The sequence below is a fragment of the Medicago sativa genome, chromosome 5, assembly GCF_051527215.1.
Source record: "Medicago sativa cultivar Bolivia chromosome 5, Bolivia_mono, whole genome shotgun sequence".
Lineage (NCBI taxonomy): Eukaryota > Viridiplantae > Streptophyta > Magnoliopsida > Fabales > Fabaceae > Medicago > Medicago sativa.
Window position 1 is genome coordinate 4,234,955 of NC_140753.1, and position 12,352 is coordinate 4,247,306.

The window sequence follows — 12,352 nt, forward strand, 5'->3', positions numbered from 1 at the left end:
GTATCGCAGTGTGTTGAAGCAACAACATGTTATGTATTTTCTCCCAACAAGTACCCAAATCACCCACACTATTGTCTAAATATTTCTTCACCAAAGCATGAGCCGATTCTACCCTATTGGTGGATCTACAACCAAGATGCAACACACGGTCTGTCCATACCCTCATTATTTTCTCCTTCACTTCATTCAAGGTGGTCATGGCATAGGCTAGGAAAGGTGGGAAATCACTACAAGCATCTTGGAACTCCACTAATGCATTTGCATATAACTCTTGAGTGGACGATTCAACCATATCTTTCCATGCCCTCATGATCTTCTTGACAACATCGCGATTACTCACCTCTTTCCCATCCTTTTTTCCCATAGGATATTTACAATCTAAGACGCACCTTTGTTTAACATTTTCTTGCACATGGAAGTAACAATTCATACCATAACTTTCCGGGAAAACAATTCCAACCGCTTTCATCAAAGACCCATCTCTGTCGGTAACAATCACCTTAGGCATATTCATCTTTGAAGTAAGAAGTTTACGCAACATTTTTAAAACCCAAACAAAGTTTTCCTCTTTCTCATGCATCAAGAATCCAAACCCAACCGAATATGTCAAATCGGTCGAAGTTACCCCAACTACCTCAAACATTGGCATCTTATACAAGTTGGTTTTGTAGGTGGAGTCCATAACCAAAACCGTTGGAAAATTGTTAAACAACTTAACAGATGTTGGATGAGCCCAAAAGATATCTTCGATTGTATTACTTTCACCATGTGTTCTTGAGTAATAAGTATAGTTGTGCTCCTCCAACTTCGAGATTAGATATTGCAACGGCTTCTTGTCACCTCTATTTGCCTTCCATATTTTTTGACGTTCATTGTACACTTGCTTCACATTTGTCATGCAATGTGGTCTTTTGTTCTTCAAGTGTATCAAAATATTTCTTGGAAGCATCTTGCTCTTGGTCAAGTCATGTACAATCTTCTTGTCATCCTCCTTTAATCTACCGGCAAGAATGTGTCCTTCTAAAGCCGGCTCCATCGCATGGTTGTGAACTCCATTAAGAATGTTCAATCCCCATTCCTTTGTTTGCGTACTTTGATATCCACTAATCGTGAACAAGCACCCGCATTTTCTTGAGCCCGTTGTCGCATGCTTTGGTTTTTTTAGGCACTTTGTGAGCTCCACTCCTTTCACACACTAGGCGCAATATTGGATGGATCAAGCTTGATCTTTGTGTAACAATTGTAAATCCCGCCTTATTTGCTTGACACCGTACCCACCCAAGCAATTCTTCTCTATCTTGAAACTTAATGTCGTCAGAAAAAAACCTAGCCGTGTCCACTTCGTGGGCTTGAAGTGGGACGACACCGGGGCTAACATATTTAGAAGCTTGTTCAATGCTTGGTTTGACTTCAACCTCAGGCGGCTTGACATCTCCGGAAATTTGGACAAAATTACGTTTTGTCTCTCCCGAAACATCTTCCGCGTTCTCGGTCATTACTATAATTAAACAACACATAAATATGAATTAACAACTAACTAATGCATAAGCATCAATGCCATAATGAACTAAAACAAAAAAAACAAAAAAAAAATCAAAGAAAAATTTTTTTGAAAAAATGGCAGTAGCTGTCATTTTTTCGCTCCAGAATTTTTGCCTATGTAATCATCGGTACTTAACTACCGAGGTTTTCCTCGGTACTAAACTACCGAGGTTTTCCTCGGCAGTAAGCTACCGAGATTCCCCATAACAGGGTTCTACGTAACTGACGTAGAAACCCATTGCATAATAAAAAAATAAACCGATTAAAATGCTCAATACCTGTTTTTTTACGTCAAAAGTGTGTTGATACATCCTATGCTTGATGCTTGAATCATTTTTGAGCAAGATTTCATTGAAAAAAAATGTTGGATTTGGGTGGATTGAAAGAAGTTTTATGGAAGATGATGAAAATAGTGTGTAGGGGGAGCAGGTGACTGTTTCATCTGATGAAACAGTTTTTCTCGGCAGTTAACTACCGAGGAATTCCTCGGCAGTTAACTGCAGCCGGATTTCAAATTCCTCGGCAGTTAACTGCCGAGGGGGCAAAAACGTATTTTACATGTGTGTCCCAGCCTTCTCTAATGTGTGAACAGCAATTTTCAAATAAAAATAAGGCATTAGAAGAAGTGACCGTGCATTCATTTTGTGATTCTAAAAATGGTTCATAGCATTAAAGTCTATTTATAATTATCATTAATATCATTTTAATTTTATAGTTTTCTAGTTTAGTTCCTTGATCCATGCGCGCACATTGTAAATTTATATTTGAAATTTGAAACAAAATCAAACAATTTTTTAATTTTTTTATAAAAATATACGATATTCATTCATTTAAATTAATAGAGTATATTAATGCAATACAAATTTAAAGTCGCTAAAAACAAAGTGGATGAATTTCGAACAAATTCACAACATCCATGTTAATAGCATATAATAACAGAGTATCTATGTTTACAAATATGACTATATCTAAGTCTCTAAAATACTCATGTTTCGTCAAAGTCATTGATTAAATCTGTAATTGTTCAAAGCTAATCTTTAAATCTGAATCAAATAAACACCGCATTAAAACGGAAAATTAAAACAAACAGAGTCGTGCAAAAGTAAAATAGTTTTCCATTATACACAAATGCATTTTTTTTTCATTTGATTAATAAGTGACGGACTTGCTCGACAAGTGTTAAAGGTTGGTTGTAGATTCTGGTGTGGCTCAATGGAGCTCTCTCTCTCTCTCTCTCTCTCTCTCTCTATATTTAATTTGATTCAGGGCACATTTGTTTAAGTTTTTTTCAAAAAATATCTTTTTTCTTTAAAAAAAAATCATTTTATTAAAAAAAAATATATTTTGACTCTAAAATGAAAAGTTATTAGGATTAGCTCTTTTCAAAATTTATATTTTTTTTTCAAATACAAGGAGGTAGCACATGAACTAGTTAAAAATTAAAAATCATCTATCTATCTATATATTTTTGAATTTGAAACTTGTTTCATTCTAATGTTTGGATTGTGCCTATGTGGCACCTCTATGAGACAACTCCACTACGTCTTTAAAATTACTCTTATCTCTTTAAAGAATAGTAGTAAAATTAAGTTATTGTCAATTCATGAGTTATAGAAAATCAACAACCATAACCAAATAACATAATCAATTTATTTATATTAAAATAAGATACCTTTTTCTACTTAATAAAACATACCTTAACATGTAAAAGATGAAGAATAAGATCCATCTTAGTCCAAAATAAAGGCAAGAAATTCATATTTTTTTTAAGGAAGAGAGAAATTCAATTTTAAATATAATAAAGGAAAGGATTTCATGACGTCACAGCATAATCAATAAGTTAATATACAAGTTTTTTTTCTTTAGAAGTTGTTTTGAGAGGTTTACAAATTTGATACATAATGTCTTTTTTTAATATTATAGAACAACAAAAGTATATATTAATATTATTAACGCAAATAAATGTATTTGAATTACAACCATACAACTAATAAATTGATTAGTTATACTTTTATTAATTATATCTTTAAAAACTAACTTTATCACATTATCCTTTGAATTACTATTTTTTTCTATTTCATAACTCATATTTCTTAACAATGACCATTCACCCGCTCATTGTGTAAGTTATAATTTGTATTGATTGATTGCTATTCTCCAATTTATCATCTTTTAGAGTATAAATACGTGATTTTTTGCATAATGGTTTTGGAATAAGTTTTGGTTTTTGATTATCATCATTTTCACCAAACAACTCTTTTGTAGTATTGTTTACATAGATATTGACAATTCATTGATTTTTATGGTAGGATAAGGATTCAAAAATACTCTATTATATATAGTGATAAAATATTTAACCACTCTTTTTTTATTGATGTTAATTTGGCAGTCTTTATTAACTTTTTTTTCTTAATGTTGATATGACTATTTTTCATGTGAATGAGGAGAAAAGAATAAAAGGCTTCTATATTTGCTTTCGTTGCATCCTTGATGCTCTCAAAGTCTATGAAATGGTAACTTATGTAAATGTGTATCTTCAACCATAATTTTTTATATAAATTTGTCGCGTCATTTTTCGGACGGTCGAATGCCATTTGATTGGCTTTCGACCCACTTTTGATTTCACGACTGAACATTTAATTCTTTTCAAGAGAAAGTGGAAAAAGGTTCAAATACCACATTTTTAGGGATTATATTTAGGGAAGGTGTTAAGCACCCTAAATATTCGTAGTACTCTACGAGAACCTCTTGATTTTATTTAACTTCTGTGCTATAAACTTGCTTTCTTAAAAAATGGAATTTGAAATGATAAAAGAAAAGAAAGACCTAATTTATCTACATTTTTATTGATTTGGAAGGACGCATGTCCTTTGCCTACGTACCCGTGAGGGATCAAAACCTCGTAGTTTGGGGTAGAAATTGACGTTTGATTTGTTTTGTGTTTTTTAATAGTTTTTGAAAAAGGTTTTAAAATGAAAAGCCAAGTGGCAAATTGGAATTTGTTTGTATTTTTGATATTTGAAAGAAAATAGACTTAAAGTAAAATTAAATTAATTGATGATTTGGTTAAGAAAATAAAATGGATAGACGATCGCTTGATTTAGGATCAAGGTTTGTTTATAAAAATATTTTTGTGATTTGGATATATTTCAATGTTTTTGTTATTTTGGAGTGATGAATGAAAATTATATAAGCAGAAATGAGAAAAAATAATGTTAAGCTGAAATATGAGGTTATTTTATAACGGACCAGAATATTCTGGAGAATGATTATATAAGCAGAAATATAATATTAACAGTTGATTTAGGACCAGAGCACTCTGGATTAATTTAATTAACAAGGACCAGATTGTTCTGGAGAATAATATAATATTAATAGTTAATTTAGGACCAGATTACTTGGATCGAGGTGTGTATTTAATGACAAAATTTAAATATGCATATGATAATAGTAGACAATAGAATGTAATGCAAAAAAATAAAATAAAAATGCATGACAAGAAAATAAAAGAGATTAAACGAATTAAAAAAATGCATTAGGAGAAAATAAAAGAGGTTAAACGAATTAAAAATGCATGAGAAGAAAATAAAAGAGATTAGACGAATAAAAAAATGCATGAGCAGAAAAAAATAAGACGATAAACAGAATTGAAATGCACGAATAAAATAAAATGCGATGCAGGGAGGGGGTGCAATAAATAAACAGGGGGGTGCAGGAATAAAAATGAAGAGGATTGGGCCTGAAAGGAAAGAGAGGCGCGTTGGGCCTCATGGGTCGGTTTGGACCGGTTCAGGCCGGTTCAGATGCAGGACCGGTTCAGGCTCACTTATAAATAGGTTATGCCGGTTTTTTTTATTCATTTTTTCATTTCCTTTCTCTTTCTTCTTTTCTTTCCTTTCGGTTCTCTTTTCTCTCTCAACTGTTCTTCTTTTCAAACAATTTTCCGGTGAGGTTCAACATGAACCCAGATTCCGGCGCGGCGGCCGACGAGTAATCGCGGCGGCTCCACCGCGCCGGAGATAAAAAGCTCATCCTTTTTTATTATTTTGTTGATTCCTACTTCTTTTCTCTCCCTCTTTCCGATTCCGGCCTCGAAATTTTTTAAACAAACGTCGATGGACCTAGATCTAAGAGATAGAATTACTACCTTTTGTTAAGATGGAAACGAATTTGTGTTATGGTGTGTGTGTGTGTGTGTGTGAATTAGTTTGTGTGGATCGGTTTGGATTGTGAGGTGTTTGGGTTGGATTTGAATTCGAGTTGTTTGTTGTGATTGTGTGTTTGTGCGATTTGAGGTGTATATGTGATAGTTTGGATGTTTGAAAAAAATGGTTTTGGATCGGATGTATTGGTTGTTGGAAAATTTGTGGTGTTGGAACCGTGTCTGTGTGATGGTGGTGTAGTGGGTTTGTGTTGATCTGCTTGAAGCTGTATTGGTTCTCTGTATGATTTTTGATGCAGATTTTTTTGTTGAAAATTGGCTCTATCTTCTTGTGTGCTAATCGGTTCTACTTATAGAGCTGGAATTGAGACAAAGAGTTTGTTAAAGCCACAACAGAAACTACTTTGGTTTGGCTACAAGGGGAACAAAGACAGGTTGTTTTGAGCTGTGCCTTGATATTTTCGGACAAGATTTTTGACAAATAAAAATAATACTAATAAAAAAAATATAAGGACTAAAATAAAAAACAAAAATGAGATAAAAATAAAAATTTAAAATGAATTCAAAATTAATTAACTAAAAGAAATTTTAAATAAAAGATGAAAACTAAAAGTAAATAAAAAAAGAAAATTGAGAGAAGAGGGCCCGACTCGGAATCAAATATGAGGTATTTTAAAATACCTTTCTGTCGAAATTTTCGCCGAAAAAGGTTGAGATTAATCGGGGTTAAAAGACACGTGTCAGTGGTGTCTCGGTCAAAAATTGGAGTATGACAAAATTTAAATAAAAATTATAGAATTTGTACAACAGTTCTTATATACATTTTTTAAATATTCATCTGTAAATAAAATATTTAAAATAAACAGTGTTAAATACAACCACTAACAACATGATCTCAGTATATTTAGTTTCTACTAATGAGACTATTTGTCCTATATTGAAAAAGCATTGTGTGTATAAATACGTCAATTTGTGCAGCAAATTTTGGATTTTGTTCATCACCACTTCCAAGCAACTATTGGATTGTTCCTCTTCAATTTTCTATTATTGTTTTTTCACAATGTTTTACTCTTCATCTCTTTATTATCCATTGATTTCTATGACATGATTGGGAGTTAAATTACTCTTAGAATGACCAAATATTTAAACCCTACATTTTTTATGGACATGATGTTTGTTAGTCTATTTTCCTGTATTTCTTTCTGAAGTAGATAAAATAGTCACAAGGAAGGGGGTTTGAATTGTGACCTTTAAAAATTAGGGAAAATTATAAAAACCTCCCCTGAGGTTTATCTAAATGCAACTAACACCCCCTCTATTTTTATAAACATCAGCAACCTCCCCTGGCGTTAAATCTACTAAACTGCTGTTGCATATTCTTTAATTTCTTTTTAGAATAATTTCCAGAGAAACCACACGAAACCTGTTATGTTCTTGTGTTCACGGATTCTCGTCATTCTTCCTTTCTCATTGTCTAGTTATCTCTATATTGATGTGTGGTTTCTATCGATTCATCCATTACTATTATTTTATTCAGTCACTATTCCATCTTTCCTTGCAATCTTATGGTTTCGGCATAATTGTTTCGGTAATTTATGGTTAAACCACTTCTTCTACTGTGACCGTGTCACTTATTCACAAGAAGGTTTTCTACAACTATGCAAAACATTAGTTTTCTCACATTACAATTAGATAAATAAATTAGATCTTATTCTTAGATAATTATCACTTTTTTTAAAGAAGATAATTATCAATTTTTTTCAAAGTTAAAATTTTGATCCGAATTATTTCTCATGACAAATCATTGTTTATTCCTTTATCTCATATTATGTTAAAGAATAAAGCTCAGAAATGTAGAACAATGGCTTTACTCAAATTCATGTGCTATGATGTTGGAAATGAGGTATGTGACATTTTAACGGACGACTGACGGTGTTAGATTGGAAGGGTGGTGTTTGTCACCCAAAATATAAAGTAGGGGAGGTTTGTGTTATGTTAAAAATTAGAGGGGGTATGAGTGACATTTTAGCAAACTTTAAGGGAGGTCTTTATAATTTTCGCTAAAAATTATCCTGAAACTTAAGGGTGCGTTTGATGGTCAGGATAGGGAGACAGGATATGATACAATAATCATATCCTGCTTAAATCTCATGTTTGATGCACCAAAGGGATAGGATAAAATAAACCATTTTCCTATCCTATCCTGACTTTCCTTTGTAATTTCTATCCTGAGTATAGGCTGGGTTAGAAATTATCCTGATAGGATTAGAAGATCATTCCTTATTTATTATCCTGATATTTTGCCATTTTTAAAATATTGTCATTTTTAAAATAATGATAGCATGTATTTTCTATTATAATTAATAACATTCCATTTTTATAATATTTAATTAATTATGAGAGCAATTTTTTCATTTAATTATAATGATATCATGTTTGTTATCATGTGCGCATCAAACACATGATAGGATTAATGTTTATCATGTTCTTATCATATCCTATCTCTATCCAGTTTTATATCATATCATGTCTCTATCCTATTCTGACCATCAAACGGGCCCTAAAAGTGATTCTCAAGTAGTTTACTTTGAATAGTTAAGTTAACTTTCTGACTTCAGAATGTTCTGAAGTTCATACACAAAAACTGTTTAATAAATTAAATGTGCAAGTGTGTGTTGTGTGTACTGTAATTAAAGAGTATAGAGAAGAGAGAAAGAACATACAAAGAGTTATAGTGGTTCATCCAATGTGGGCTAGTCCACTCCTCATAATCTTGTGAGAGTTTCCACTATGATGCTTGAGATAACCTCTCAAGTCCTGCACCTTACAATCTTTGTTCATCTGAACAATTACAACTCTGTATTCTCTAAGTCTCAGCAGACTTGCACCTTCTTTCTAAGTTAACCACTTAGACTTTTACAACTTTTGCTCAAACTAACACTTTAGTACCCCTAAAGCTAGATGAGACTTTGTTACAAATTGTATGGAGGTTGAATGTTTGTGAATCAAACAGAAGAAGATGAAGAAGAAGTTATCTATAAAAGAGATAACAGAGAGAATTGATTTACACTACAAAGAAGGTAAAAAGAGCCTTCAATGATGATCAATTTAATTGCAAGAGCTTCAAACAAAATCAAGTTGTTTTCTTGTATGCTTTGCAATGATGCAAGTAATGTTGAGCCTTTAATCTCTATTTATAGAGTCTTTGGGATCATATAGCCGTTGTAGGGTGTCCAATGGTGTTACACCATGTGTCCTGGGTCCCACAAGCTTTTACTTGAAATTCTGGGCAAACATTCTGATCACTGATGAACATCAGAATGTTGTTGCGTTCATGATGATCTTCATCTGGGTTCATCATGTATGAATGAACACATGAATTTCTGGGCGTGTCATATGTTTCTCATATGAATTTTTGGGCAATAACCAAAGTATGGGCTTTTCCAAATACATCAGAAAGTTACTTTCCCAAATTTGCCTAGGGACTGGTGCAGGAATTCTGCATCTTCATGCCCATGCTTTGAGGGATTGTGTGGTCCATGTACTGTACCAACTCCCATGCGTGTCTATCTCTGGTGGAGCAGGACGGATTTGCTTTGCTTTGCCTTTTTGCTTTTCACTTATTGTACTGTTCATAAAGTAAGCATGTGCAGAGCTGAACATTCTGACCATCAGAATGTTCCATTTGTTTCACTTAGGATGATTTGTAAGACTACCATTTGATGTAATCAAATCCTAATAGTGAAACAACAATGAAGAGCAATGATATTAACATTTAGGATGATATTTCCTTGTGGAATATTCCTAGTACATCAATGTTCATAGTCTTAAATGAACATTGAATATCCTTTTTGACATAATCCTTGTATGTGCCTATATTGCTTGATTGATCCATGCAAATGTACTTTCCTGGACATATATTCATGTCACATGTGCCTTGCATAACCTTTATCAATGTTCTTGAGATTCTTGGCTTGTATAAGAACAACCTTCTGATCTCTGCCTGAACATTATGATCTTCGAGCAACATTCTGATCTAACTTTCTGACCTCAGTGTTAGATCATGAATTCAAATGTCCTTTGATTTCTTGATTCTTGGTATGATTTAAACCTTGTTTCTGTCTTAGTTAAACACTCAAGAGCACAAGTTAAATACCAAAGAATTAATCAAAGTCCATTAATTATTTAATCATATTGGTTTATTATCTTTAAAATTAATTAGGGATTTTGCCTCAACACTTTCATGTTTCTTTTATTCCTTAATGTGTATATGTAATTTTTTTATGTGAATTAGGAAAATAGGATAAAGGAGGCTTCTATTTTCATTTTTGTTTCATCATTGTTGCTCAAGAAGTTTATGAAAAATGGTTGTTCATCGTCACTTTCTCCAAGCAACTATTGAATGATACACCTCTTCGGTTTTGTATTACTAGTTTTTTCTTTTTCTGTTTTTTACGCTTCATCTCTTGGCTACATTCATTGGTTTCTATGACATGATAGAGTCTCAAGCTACTTTAAGATTGATCAAATAGTTTAACCCTACTTTTTTCATAGATATAATTTTTCATGAATTTATATAGGTATGTAAATACCTATAGCAAAAAATATGTATCACTAAACTTGAGTCATTCTTGAGCAAATAAAGTTCCACATCCTTCTTAATCTATCTACCTATCTTTTTTTGGTTACAATCTATCGACCTATCTACTATATCTAAACTTTTTTTTTCTTCTTTTCTACTATATCTAAACTTGATTAAAAGAAAATCTCGTATTCTCATTCTTTATCTAAACATTTCTATCATCTCTACTAATAATTAAAAATCTCAAATAATGTCTAATAATCAAGTAAATGTACGTTAAAAAGTACTTAAGGTTACTTCACTGTATAATAGTAACTGATAGAAAATTTGCAAGTATACTAACTTATATCGAAGTAATAAAATTTATAAGATTCGTATCCACAGAGTCTGTTTCAACTTCTACTCGGGAATGTCATTATTATTAAGGATGTTGTAAAATGGGGGGTGCACTGATGCAATTGGTTTATATTGCAAATGTAAATAAAATGGTTAAGGAAAAATTGGTTTAAGAAATAATATGGAGAGATGACTAGGTCAATCAATTCATCTGTTCTTCACTCATTAGCAACCTGTTTCTTAAGTTTACGAACACTGTAAAGTTAAGGACAAATTAACAAAATAGCTTAAGTCAATCCCTTGATCCTAAGCCCTCCGTCCTGATTATAATTCCCTAATTCCTCAGGTGAACCTATATTCATTCAAGGTTTAAACACGTTAATTTAAAATTCACAACCTAACAACGTTCCATCCCTAGGTCGTCCGTTAAGTTGAACAGTATAAATATGTCAGAGTTAAACGTTGGTGTTAGTAGTCATCTAAGCTCTATAATCGATTATATTGGGTCAGAATCATAAAAGCATTAAGAACGATTTATACTGAATAAACTAGAATGGCATTCATAAATATTAAGAGTTACAAGTTACATAAACATGAGCTAGAACAAAATCATCTCTTAACCTAATCACAATGGATCTAGCTACTCATGGCTAAAGCACAAATAACTAATATAAAAGAAGGATTCATTACATGAAATTGGCAACCGGATATGAGTTTTGATGGTCTCCCACCTTCTTTCCAGATCTCCAGCTCCAAAAGTCAGTTTCTTTCTCCAAAATTTCCGAACCCTTGGCTCAGAACGCAACTTGGCTTTTATAGGAAAATCTCATATACGCTGAAATCGTACTCCGATGTTGTAAATCGGAGCACGATGACTTCATTAAAGTCATATCCTAGCTGGAGCGTCTGCCAAATCGTAGCCCGATGCTCATAAATCGGAGCACGATTTTTTTACGAGATAAAATGTCTCAAACTTGCAGTAAAATCGTAGCCCGATGCTCATAAATCGGAGCACGATTTCTCCTTTGCTTGCAACATCAAATGTGTCATTTGTAGCTTCTAACTGATGCATAATCACCTGATCTCAGCAAAAAAATACATAAAAACTATAACAAAAGTGCTATATGACCTAGTGTCATCAGTAACCTTTTTAATTGTTGGTTTTATTTCATGTGAGTTCAGTTTTAAATTTAAATGTCAAAAAATATTTTCATAAAAAATTTCAAATAAATAAATGATTTGATTATAGTTTTATGTAGATGATTTAATGTCCACAACTGTAACAATTCCAACATAAGGTTCAGAAAACCAAAGATATATACAATCATTTATAAAGTTTAACCGTTTTTAATTGTTGGTTTTATTTCATGTGAGTTCAGTTTTAAATTTAAATGTCAAAAAATATTTTCATAAAAAATTTCAAATAAATAAATGATTTGATTATAGTTTTATGTAGATGATTTAATGTCCACAACTGTAACAATTCCAACATAAGGTTCAGAAAACCAAAGATATATACAATCATTTATAAAGTTTAACCGAAATTGTATAGCTTTAGATTCTTCATGTATATATTGTGTCTCCAACAAGATAAATATGTGGCTCTCTTTCTTAATGTAAAAAAAGCATCATAAAATCCTATTAAAATTCGTTAATTAATCGGTGTCAGAATTTTACTCACCTTAACTAAATAACAAATTTCTACTGTATTAGACATTTCAAAGACTAGC